Here is a 12558-nt window from a genome sequence, read left to right on the forward strand (position 1 = left end):
AGATGCAATAAAAATGAGATACCTCGAAATGCGTGCACACGGGCACGCAAACCGAGGCGATGATAAAAAATGTGATGAAATGACATGGAAATGACAAATGGGCATATACCAACATGAGTGAGCCTCAGCCACACTCACATAGGATGCCGGTAGATAAAAATAGAGTGCCTCGAAATGCGTGCACACGGGCACGCAAACCGAGGCAATGATAAAATGTGATGAAATGACATGGAAATGACAAATGGGCTTATACCAACATGAGTGAGCCTCAGCCACACTCACATAGGATGCCGGTAGATAAAAATGGAGTGCCTCGAAATGCGTGCACACGGGCACGCAAACCGAGGCGATGATAAAATGTGATGAAATGACATGGAAATGACAAATGGGCTTATACCAACATGAGTGAGCCTCAGCCACACTCACATAGGATGTCGGTAGATGAAAATGAGATACCTCGAAATGCGTGCACACGGGCACGCAAACCGAGGCGATGATAAAATGTGATGAAATGACATGGAAATGACAAATGGGCTTATACCAACATGAGTGAGCCTCAGCCACACTCACATAGGATGCCGGTAGATAAAAATGGAGTGCCTCGAAATGTGTGCACACGGGCACGCAAACCGAGGCGATGATAAAATGTGATGAAATGACATGGAAATGGATGGAAAACATTCTAATGGAATACCAGCACTAAAATATGGGGGAAAACAGTCCCGAAATGAGGCGAAATGACATGAAATGCAAGGAATTGGCCCGAAATGCGAATTTAGGCACCCGAAATGGCCTATAGCTATGCCAAACATGCACAACATGGACATGCAATGCAAAGACAGAAGCTAGAAAGTCCCAAAAATGCACTTTCACAGTTATAAACATGGCCAAACAGCAAGCATAGGTATGGCAAAAATGGCATGCAAGAATAGGGGCCAAAATAGGGGTAATGAAGCAAGTGATATAAGAAAAACCCAAACTGAAAAATTTCCTTCTACAACACTGAAGAGGGACCAAAAATATGAATATTTACAGTACATGGCAGCCTCAAAATCAGTATACAAACATGATAGAAATGTGATGCAAAATAAGGCTCAAAAATGGCTATAACATGAAGTATACAAAATAATCACCAAAAAGAAAAAACATGTTAATGAAACATGAAGTATAGACCAAAATAAGGCAACTTTCAGTTCGGACCAAGGTCCAAAAACAGAAGTAAAGGGGGTTGCCAATTTATGCAAAAATGGAGCCAAATAAGGGATATAACTACAAGTGACACATGGAGGCACCAAACAATGTTGAGCCCTTCTCCAATGTTGAAGAGTGCCTCAAAATAAGCCTAATATCAGTTTACAACATGCTCAAAAACAGATTTCTCATGGGCCAAAAATAGCATGCAAAGTCATGACATATAAGAGGATCAATGAAGCAAGTGTATTATGGAGGGCTCAAACAGGGTTGAGCCCTTAATGAAAAGTGAAGATGAGCTCAAAATAGGGCCCTTTTCAGTTAGGGCCGGAGCTTGAAACAAAAAGCATAGAAGACTTACAAATAGATCAAGAAAAAGGGTCAAAAGGGTAAAAGTGTTACTCACCCTTGAAGACTCAAACTTTTGTTGCTTCTTGGATGAATTTGCAGCTTCTTTAGCCTTTGAGAAACCTTCCTTGTTTCTGGAAATGAGGTGGTGGTGGTAGAGCATGGTGGTGTAGAAGGAATGATGGTTAGGGACTTAGGGTTTTTTCAAGAATTGAGAAGGATGAAGATGGAGTTGGCTATGGAAGCTTGAAGGAGAATTTCTCTAACCCCAAAATACTACAAGGCTTGCTTGCTATATAGGCCAAAGAAGGGGTGTAAAGGTGGGGGAAAAAGAGAGTAAAATTCCCCCACGAAATATCCCCCAGATAAAGATCTTGTCTGGGGGAAACAGCTCCACAGCTGTAAAGTGTACAGTGCAAGGAAGCAGGCCGGCCTGGTACTTTTGTTGTAGGTGGCCGGCCGGCCACACCCCCTAGCCGGCCGGCTAGGGGTCAAAAGGTTCAATCATATTTTCTGGCCGGCCACCAACTGGTGGGGTACTCCTATGTGTGTACAACACAACCATGTGGTTAAAAGTCCAAGAAAGTGGGTCCAAGGGGTTCAACATTAGCTCGGAAAGAGGGGTTCAAAAGGGTCAAGTTGAATTACTGGCCGGCCATGAACTTTTAGGGGCCTCCCAAGTGTGTACATCACAGATATGTGGTTCAAAGTTCAAGAAAAAGGGTCCAAGGGGTTCAACATTAGCCCGGAAGGAGGGGGTCAAAAGGGTCAAGTTGAATTAATGGCCGGCCATGAACTTTTAGGGGCCTCCCAGGTGTGTACATCACAGATATGTGGTTCAAAGTTGGAGAAAAAGGGTCCAAGGGGTTCAACATTAGCCCGGAAGTGCGAAAAACGGGCGCCGGAGGGCGTCTGAGGATGTATAACTGGTTGCTGCAACAATTGCTGGCCTCCCACCCTTCAGTGACCTCCCCGGTGATAAAACAGAGGTACCTGCCAAAAATGAACGAAAACCGTTGCAAAACGAATGTTCCGGAGCCAAAACACGCAGTTCGGGGTCCCGAAAATAGGCTGTTAAGCACCGAAAGTGGCATTCGGCCACGAAGTGGGTCTCTCAGACCCCAGTGTCCCTCAAAAGGGAGTAAATAGGAAGTATGCCAAAAATCAGAGCAATAGGAGATGGTTAAGCGGTCCCGAACCGAGGCACACGGCCTGACGGCTCCGAAAATCGGAAACCGGTCTCCGAAATGGGAAAAATGGCCTGCGGCCACCAAATGTGGCCTACGGACATTGAGAGATGGTCTACGGGACCCCTCCCTTCCCTCAGGAAAAGAAACAGAGAAAACCGAGTCTGGTTCGCAAACCGAGGCAAGGTACAAAAGAGGGTTCGGAAGTCCGGAGGCAGGGCTCACGGCCGCGACTCTGAAACTTCTGAACGAGCACATTATGCAACATCACCAAGCACTCAATCGGTGACGTCTGAGTCTTAAGGTCGGTCAAAAATGGGGTGTCTACAACATCATATGAAGAAAACTTGACACAGTAAAAAAGCTGCTCCAGTGACACGATATCCTACAATTTCGACTTGCTAGTAGAGCTACCCACGAAGAAAAGGCATTATGAGCAATAAGTTGAATTGCACAAATAGAAATCTTGTTCAATATAATATGACCACGAGACAAACAAAAGTTTGACAACACATACAGAACAATGCTTGATGGTCATGGGTGCATTAAGATGGATTGAAATTCAATGCCCTGCATTTTGTAGTGTATGCAGTTGGTCATGGTTCTTTGCTAACTTTTTTTTTTTCTACAATATCCTGTGGGAACTTCTCTTTGGTAAAGGCATTGTCAAACATAAAGAGAAACCAATATGCGTCAAATATATTCCAAAGCACAAATTAGAAAAAAAATAAGTTTGTATCATCCCAATATGTTTTACTCAAGAAACTCAAAATGAGGGAGAGAACAGAAATTTTCAAAGCATGATTTTTCCTCAATATAGAAAAAAAATATATATACAAATACAAATACACAAAAAAATCCTAAAATTTACAATAGTTGCAATACGGAAATTCATTAAAATATATATATATATATATATTAAACAATCAAAAGCAAAGCAAACCAAAAAAATCAAATTGAAAACTGAAGATAAGAAAACAGTAGAATTCTACTTTCAGCTTTGACTGATAAAAAAAATTAATAACAGATATTCAATAAGGGTTAGGGTTTTGAAATCAAAGCACCAATGGTACATTTAGATGAAGCTTAGAGTTAGCAACAAACCTGAACTACGGAAAAGAGTTCTCGGAAAAATTCTATTCGACTGGAAGGAAAGGGAAAAGACGATGACTAGGTCTTTGCTCACAAACCCATGGTGGAGACGTCCAGAGAGTGAGAGCTTGTGAAGAAGATGTCGATGTGGCTGAAGCCCGGATCGCCGACGAGGCTGGTGGTCCTCGGAAGCTTCGGCTATGGCGGAAGAGAAGAGGGAAGAGAAGAGGGAGGAGAAGAGCCAACAAGAGGGCCAAACATGACTGATTCAATTTTGTTTCCCTTGTAACCAGCTAGACCGGTTGCCTTAAATTATTTAAATAATTTAATTATGACCTAGTTATGAGGTAATATAGTATAAATAAATAACTGAATATAATTAAGTTATAAATTAATATGATAGTAGTTATGACTAATATGGCGTTGGTTATGACATAAAACCATACAAGTTCATAACTAAATGTGTGGTACATCTAAATGTACCATAGCATCACCCCTTGTGGTCATCTTTCGATACAAAGTTGTAGCAGAGAAAGAGACCGAAAACTCTGTCTTGGTCATTTCCTGTGGTGGTGTTGTAGAAATTGGAGATAGAAGAATTTAAGGACAAAGAATAAAGAAGGTTTTTGAGATTAGATTGAAATAGATTATTATTTCTAGAAATAGTTGTGTTTGAACAAAATTGATAGGGAGGGGCATCGGCACGAACAAGATCATGAAGAGGAAAAAAGAAATGATAAAGCAAAAGCAATTTGATTGTTTCTGGAAACGGAAACATGACTCTCTCCTCTTCTTGGGTGCACTGTGATATGAAGTCAATCAATTGTCTACAATTTATGCTGTCATGGAGTTTTAAATAAAATACAATTTGAGTTAAAAGGAACTTTTCCTGGTAAGGATTAGGCAAATACCAGACCAATTGAATTACTTTACATGACTATAACGGATGATAAAATAATTTTCATGACGATGGTATTGTGGTCAAGCTGCTTGTATTCAATGTTGATTAGTCAATTCTTCTGAAAGGGAAGATAGTAGCAAACTGACTTTGTACCATTTTGTAATGGTGATGAAATTTTAGAGAGAAAACCAACAAAGTTATTACCAAAACTCTTTCAACTATTAGGGAATTTTACCCTACTCTCCTTAAAAAGGCACATATTGACCCCTTAATTCTGAAAATTGTACAAAGGCTCCCCTTCTAAAGGAGGTTTAGAGGGGAGAAAGTGATATATTTTTGTAGTTGATAGGGTCAATAACTGTGACTTCATAGATGAAGGAAATAATAGTGATATTCACTTAATAGGTCAGGGTTCTTAGCGTAATTAAATTTTTTTCTGGGAGGTCAAAATTTCTTTGTTAGTTGATATGCATTTTCCTAGAAGGTGCTACAGGAAAAGTTGTTGTATGTTTTTTGGCCAGGTTTGATTGTTTGGATTGGATGTAAGGGGATGGGGAGAATATTTGCTCCTAGCAATATAGGATGTCATATAATTTGTTGAGAATATAAGATGAATTATATATAATATTAGTTGGTTTTTACATGTTTGGTTAGAGTATGATATAAGGGGGAGAAATCTATATTTTGCACCCTAAAAGGGGCAAACTGTAAGAAAGTTTTGATATTTTAGGATAAAAGTTATCTATATTTACAGTGTGTTATGACAATTTGAGATAAAAGTTACAAATAAGGGTAAAAATTATACACTTTGTGGTTAGTAATAGACTATTTTTTTTATTTGTGATGAGAAAAGTTGTGCTATATCACTAGTAGTGATATGCAATGCCATTTGGGGCTAACCATTAATACTATTTCAATAATTCGAACTGTTTAATTTTTAGCCCATAATGTTTATATCATTTATGGAAAAAGTTATATTGATCCAATAATCATAGCCATGTTAATTAATGACATTTATTTGCAAAAAAATGAATGACAAATATTATTTGAAAACTAAATTATTCATTTTTTGGAAGACAAATGTAATAAACTAACGTAGTTATATTTATCGGATCAACGTGATTTTTTAATCTACACATTGTGGTATAAAAAATAAGCAATTCATATGATCAATTTGGGACTCGTAGTGGGTTTTACAAATCTAAACAATATTGTCTAATCCACATTGTGAACTAAAACGAATATACTCCCTTACATATCCTTAATAAGTCTAAAAGCATACAGAGAAACAAACACTAAAATAGGACATAAATTTCTCACAATGGGTGAGACCCATACGGGTAATGCTATAGTACACACCTTCGAAAGGTGTGTACCATATGTAAGTTATACTATTTATGAGTTAAATTATTACAAATGACATAACCCAATATTATGGGAGTCATTAAGGATTTTTTTTTTTTTTTTTTTTGAGTCATAGCTAAACATCACATAAGGTATAACCAAACAACCTTTAAATCATAACTAAAATAAGAAAAATGTTTGGGAGCACTAATTAGTGCTCCCACTAATTAGGTGGCAGTGGGTCCCGTCATTAATGATGTGATGTTTTGGTCTTGGAGTTGTATTTTTTTTTATTTTTTTTTACTTTTTTAATGCATTAGTGCTATTAGTGGTGATGTTTTTAGTGGGATGAATCATTGCTGCTAAAATAATGTTATAACCAATATCACAATAGATCATTACTAATATCACAATATTTTATAACTAAATATCTATCATAATAAATTATAGGGCTTTTTATTAATAAATCCCATTTAGAAGTGTTATAATCCAATAAGTCCATAAATGAATTTTTTAACCCACTTAGTCCCATGTATTTATATTTTTATTCCATAAAGTCTTTTTTCTTGATTTACATTATTTTTCTAGACTCTTATACTCTTATATTTAATATTGATATTTAATGTTGGAGGAGGAGAGAGAAAGGAAAGGATCAAGGCATAGGAAATTTCATACACAAATTAAATAATATTAATGTTATTATTTTGTATTATTGTCTAATGCGAATATATTTTTAATTGACAACACATTAAAAATAATATGAACATTCTCTCTCATCTAATGTGAGCGTTCACAACACATTTCCGAAAAATTCTCTCTCATCTAATGTAGTGATATGAACGTTCACAACATGTGAGCCTTTTTATTTTTAATTGACAACATATTAAAATAATATTCATTATATTTTTAATTAACAACACATTCTTATTCACAACTTGTAGTGGTGTGAACATTCACAACATGTAAATATTCTCTCTCATCTAACATAGTGATGTGAACGTTCACATTTGTATGTTTTAATGTGAATATTCACATCATGTAATTAACAACACAATGACAAAAATTCATTTCAAATTAATGTGAATATAATGATGTGAATATTCATTTCAATTGCATGATGTGAATATTCACATCATGTAATTGACAACACAATGACAAAAATTCAATTCAAATTAATATGAATATAATGATAATCAACATCTTGATGCATGGGTACTACTAAAACATAATGGTAATCAACATTAATAGGGGTATGAGAGATTGAGGGTGTTTTAGTCTTCTTACCTCAAATAGGACCTAATAGAATGGTCAAAAACAATATGAGTTGGATGGAATAAAAATCTTAGAAAGATAATTTATCAAAAAAACTCCCTAAATTATAACCAAATATCACAAAAATATTAACTATAGATGGTGGGTGCGCACCATCGAATTTCTCCCGAAACCTTGCTTATATAAACATGGGCCTACTTGATAAACAATCCGGTCAACCAATTTGCCCCTTTATAACCTCAATCATGACCTATTTAAAAAATAGGAAAAATTATTTTTCAGTAGTAATTTTTAAAAATTATAACACATTAATAAAAGAAATTATAATTATAATTATAATTATTAATATGTATAATGTTTATCACTTTTTTATAATTAAATTTTTCTAATAACTATTATATTGCTATTTTTCCTAAAAAATAATAAATAAATTGTCACGTCTCAAATCCCGTGACAATGCCCCACACTCATCTAACTGAGCATGCAAGGCTAAGAGTTTAATGAAATAAATCACCAAAATAAAATATTCAAAATAAATCTTTAATTGTCATAATGCCAAAATCCACAAGTCATAAACAATCCTTATCATATGAAATTGTCCACCAACTCTACTAATGTAAAAAGGTGTTGATTGAATTTCTTCATAAACAAATTCTTCTCTCTAGTTGAGAGCTTTTCTCCCTAAACTGTTCTCCTTTTAGGGTTCAAGCATGTAGTGGCCCTCAAGGTGGGAGAGGAGCTTCTGGCAGCCTCCGGCCTCTTCTTCCCTCTTCCTACCTCTCTCTTTTCTATGATTTCCTTGGTTTTGTCCAATAACTTGGAAGCTTTGGTTTTCCATCCTTTCCCTCCTTTGTGAGGTGTTTGTTTCCCTTCGCCTCAACTTCGGCCGTGGCTTTCATCGAATCTTCCCTCTCTCCTCTGTCTCGCCTTCTTCCGGCATCATCCATCATGGCCAATTTTGCCGCCCTTCATCGTTGTTAAGTTTTTGTTAATGGCAATCCCGTTTAACAAAACTCCTTTTAGTTGTAATTTTATTCGTTATTTTATTTCAGTGAGGCTATGAGTATTTAGATGCAAATTCAAACGGAATTGTGCCTATGTAAGAGAGTTTGTGATCTTAATTATATCATGTTTGCCACTTCGCTGACTATGTCGGGGATCGATCGGCCATATTTGTGTGCTCGAGTGAAGAATCTTTGGTTTCACAAGTTTGAACTATCTGCAAAAGTACTAGGAGTTGTGTTTTTGCGCTCGAGCGTAGATTTGTGTTCTTAAACATGCGTTTTAGTCAGACCGCTGGAGCGACCATTTTTGTACTCGAGCGGGGATCGCGATTCTGTTTTCTATAAATCTGCGATTAATTCAATTTCTAGAGTATGGCTTTTAGATCTTTTTTTTGGGTATTAGGGTTTTCATCTGAAGCTTCGTTGCTTGTTTCCTTTGATATCTGTGAGAGTTTATATCCTAAATTGAGTGGATTTGTTTGTTTTGTTTTATTCAATACAAAAGAGAGCTTCGTTCTTCGGTGAATTCTGGGGAATTTGGGTCAGAAGCTTTGGTAGATTCTGGAGTGGCTCATCGTTGTGATTCGACATCGACGTTGTGGATTCAATGTTGGGCAAGACAATTCCGAGGTGAAAACGAGGCTGGAAGAGGCACATAGGGGTTAGTTCTATTTTGGCATGGATTCGTTCGGTAATTGAGAGTACACTTATGTAATTCCTTTTTGTCTTCTTAGTGGATTGTTTTGTGGTTTTGGCTCGTGGTTGTTTTTTTTTTTTTTCACAATTGTAGGCGCTCCAATTGTGGTTTTCCCACGTTAAATCGTGGTGTCAATTCGTATTTGACTGTTTGATTGGGATTGTTATTTACTATTTAAAATTGATACATAATCATAAATCAATATCCCGAGGATTTTAGATTTTTTAATCATCATCTCTACTGCCTTATCCAAGCCTGTCGGACGCCGTATCCTTTCCTCTACTCTGCCACCTCCTTTCTTGCTAGATTCTCTGTCGTCGTTGCTGATGCTTTGGTCTATGGGTTGTTCTGCCTTTTGTTTTTGTTTTTTGTTTTTTTTCTTCTGGTTTTTCTTTGGGTTTGCCTTGCTGTTGGTGGCTATTTTATGGTTTGTTTTGTGGGTTTGTTTTATTCTTCTGGTTTTCTATGGTCTTGTGGGTTTGTTCTTGCTATTTTGTGTGTGTGTGTGTTTGTGTTTGTGTGTGAGTCCATTAGTGGTGATGTTTAACTTACCCTCTTTGTGGTTGGTGTCTATAATTTATTCCAGACATGCTCTATTGCTGACTTTTATGATCGGTTCTGCTTCGCAGTACAAGCATGAACACAACATGTACGTCTGAATATTTTTATAGGTGTTTTCCTTTGTATTTCTTGCTATATCTTTCCTTTGGTGTAAGTTTTGGATTGGATGGACTCTTACAAGTGCCGTTTGGACTTCCTTAATGGATTCTTCTACCGATCCAAAAAAAAAAAAAAAGACCTCTACTAATGTAATCACTAACAAAATAGTACTCCAAAGTAATTCAAAATCATATTCCTACTCTCAACACTCTCATAAGTAAAAACTCACGCCACTCTACTCCTCAAAATATGATAAAAATAAAAAGTAAAAAATAAAAGAAGGGGTAAATTAGATAGCCCAGTAAATAATCATCCATTTCTGCTAGCTAGATTAAGTATACAATGAAAATAGTTGATAATCAATAAATGTATTTTTGCTACAATTCAATATAATGAACTGAAAAATCTAAAATCCCCAAGATATTGATTCGTGATTATGTTTCAATTTAAAACAATAAATAACAATCTCAATCAAACGGTCAAGACAAATCGGCACAACGATTTAACGTGGAAAAAATCACAATTAGAGCACCTCCATAAAAAAAAAAAAAACCACGGGCCAAAGTCACAAAACAATCTACTAAAAAGATAAAAAGGAATTACATATGAGTACTCTCAATTACCTAGCAAATTTACGCCTGAATTGAACTGACTCCAATGTGCCACTTCCACCATCGTCTTCACCACAGAATTGTCTTGTCCAATGTTGAATTCATGACAATGAGCCACTTCGAAATCCGCCGAAGCTTTGGGCCCAAATTTTCCAAAATCCACCAAAGAACACCACTCTTTTTTTGTGAATAAAGAAAACAAACAAACCTCTTGATAATGTTAATATGAAGTTCATATATCCATTGATCACTCTCAAATCATCAAGGAAACACTCAAAAAATACCCTCTAATATAGAAAACCTCGGTAGCTTTGCTCTCCCAAAATTTGGGCGGCCTAAACCCTAAAAACAGTGAACGATGCACTTTATAGAAAATAGGATCGTGAAGATCGCTTTAGCAACCACTTCATCGCTTGAGCAAACTCACTAAAACGCGTGCCCATCGCTCGAGCCAAGACTCCAACTCTCGAGTGAATAAAGAATTCTCTCATAAGTTCAATCTGCTCTACAAAAATACTAGATGATGTCATTTACTGCTCGAGTGCACAAGTGATCACTCGAGCGGTCAAACAACTTTAGGCAGCTCAATCCTCGTACATAGTCAGCGATGTGGTAAACATGAAAGTCTCAAGATCACAAACTCCTCTGAATAGGCATAATTTGGGTTGAATTCTCATCTAAACATTCACATTCTCACTAAAACAAAAGAGCAAATAAAATTATAACTGAAAAGAGTTTTGTCAAACGGAATTGTCAATTATAAAAAACCTAAATGAATATAACAATTATTTTGTAAGATAGTTGCATAGCTAAAAATAAACAGTGTAGCAATACATTTTAATTAAGAAGACAATAAGATAATTCAAAGTAATTCCATTTTCAAATTAATGGTTCAATATTTAGATGGTTCAATGATTCGATTCACAAAACTCAAGTCTTGGTGACTATGGTCACTTAGCTCGTGACAAGGCCCAAAACCACACATAGGCCAATGGTGAAGCCGCAAAAGAACCTGGTTGATGTGCCAATAAATAACCTGTATTGGCTAGGGTCCAAATTAGGAGCCATAAATTCAGTGAAGAGAGGGCACAAATTAGTGACAACATTGATTTTGTTTTTTGCTAATAATAAACAACAACGAGATATTACTAAACTTAAATATTAAGAGTCCATTTGGATAAATGTAAAATTTAAATATTTGAGGTTAAATTTATACAAATATTGCAGAGTAGCTAATTTAGGTGGATTGGAAAATTAAAAAGGAAGATAAGTTGAGATAGAAATGATATAGTTTAGTAGAGAAATTCTATAAAACACACCGCTAAAAAAGTGTCTATCATATGTCATAGTTATGATCTTCATGGTCTTTAGTTAACACATTGTAGTGCTGGATAAAATTTAGTTATAACTTCTTATGGTTGTTATTTTGGTTATGACTGAACAGGTGTTATACATCAAGTAATGGTTAGTTATAACTCAATCTGATGTTAATTATGGCCTATTGTGTTTTCTTTATTTATTTATTTATTTTTGTTATAATTGAAGATGTATTGCTTGGTTATAATTTATATAGTGGACATTTTAGTTATAAATGAAAATAATTTGGTTATGAAAATTTATAATATCAATACTATAAAGTCATAACTTGGTACACCCCTTTTAGAGGTGTATAATAGAATGATCCATTTTAGTAGGTTCCTTGTAATTAGAAGGAAAAATTGTAATAGAGGGACTATTACAAATTTATGAAGGGATATTATTGTAATTTTATAGAGGATATATATAATATAATCTATATATATAGTGTTACTAATATAATTATCAAAACTTTAGGGGGCATGCCCCCCCCCCCTTGGTACTATCCTGGCTCTGTCCCTGGTCCAATCATAGTCAAACTAGAGTGATATTTAGAATTCAAATAATAAACTTCCTTTAAATTAAGTGTTCAACATTTTCAGAATAAATATTTGGTACAAGCTTTCAGAATAGTTTCACAAAATATTAAAATAATTTTTAGAATAATATTCGATTATACTTGACCCATATTTTTATTTTAAGAGAAAAAAAAAGCTATAAATAAATATTTATAATTTAAAATGATTGGATAAAAATAAAATTAGCCGACAATGATAGAAGGTTACTTACCTCAACAGCTAAAATAATACCCCAAAACTAACTCTAAATACCCAACTCTAGCACTTTAATCACACGAACCTAATAAATATAAGCTCAAATAAATTAATATTTTTAT

Source organism: Camellia sinensis, chromosome 9 (assembly GCF_055761805.1).
Source record: "Camellia sinensis isolate YWXY chromosome 9, ASM5576180v1, whole genome shotgun sequence".
In the NCBI taxonomy this organism is placed as follows: domain Eukaryota; kingdom Viridiplantae; phylum Streptophyta; class Magnoliopsida; order Ericales; family Theaceae; genus Camellia; species Camellia sinensis.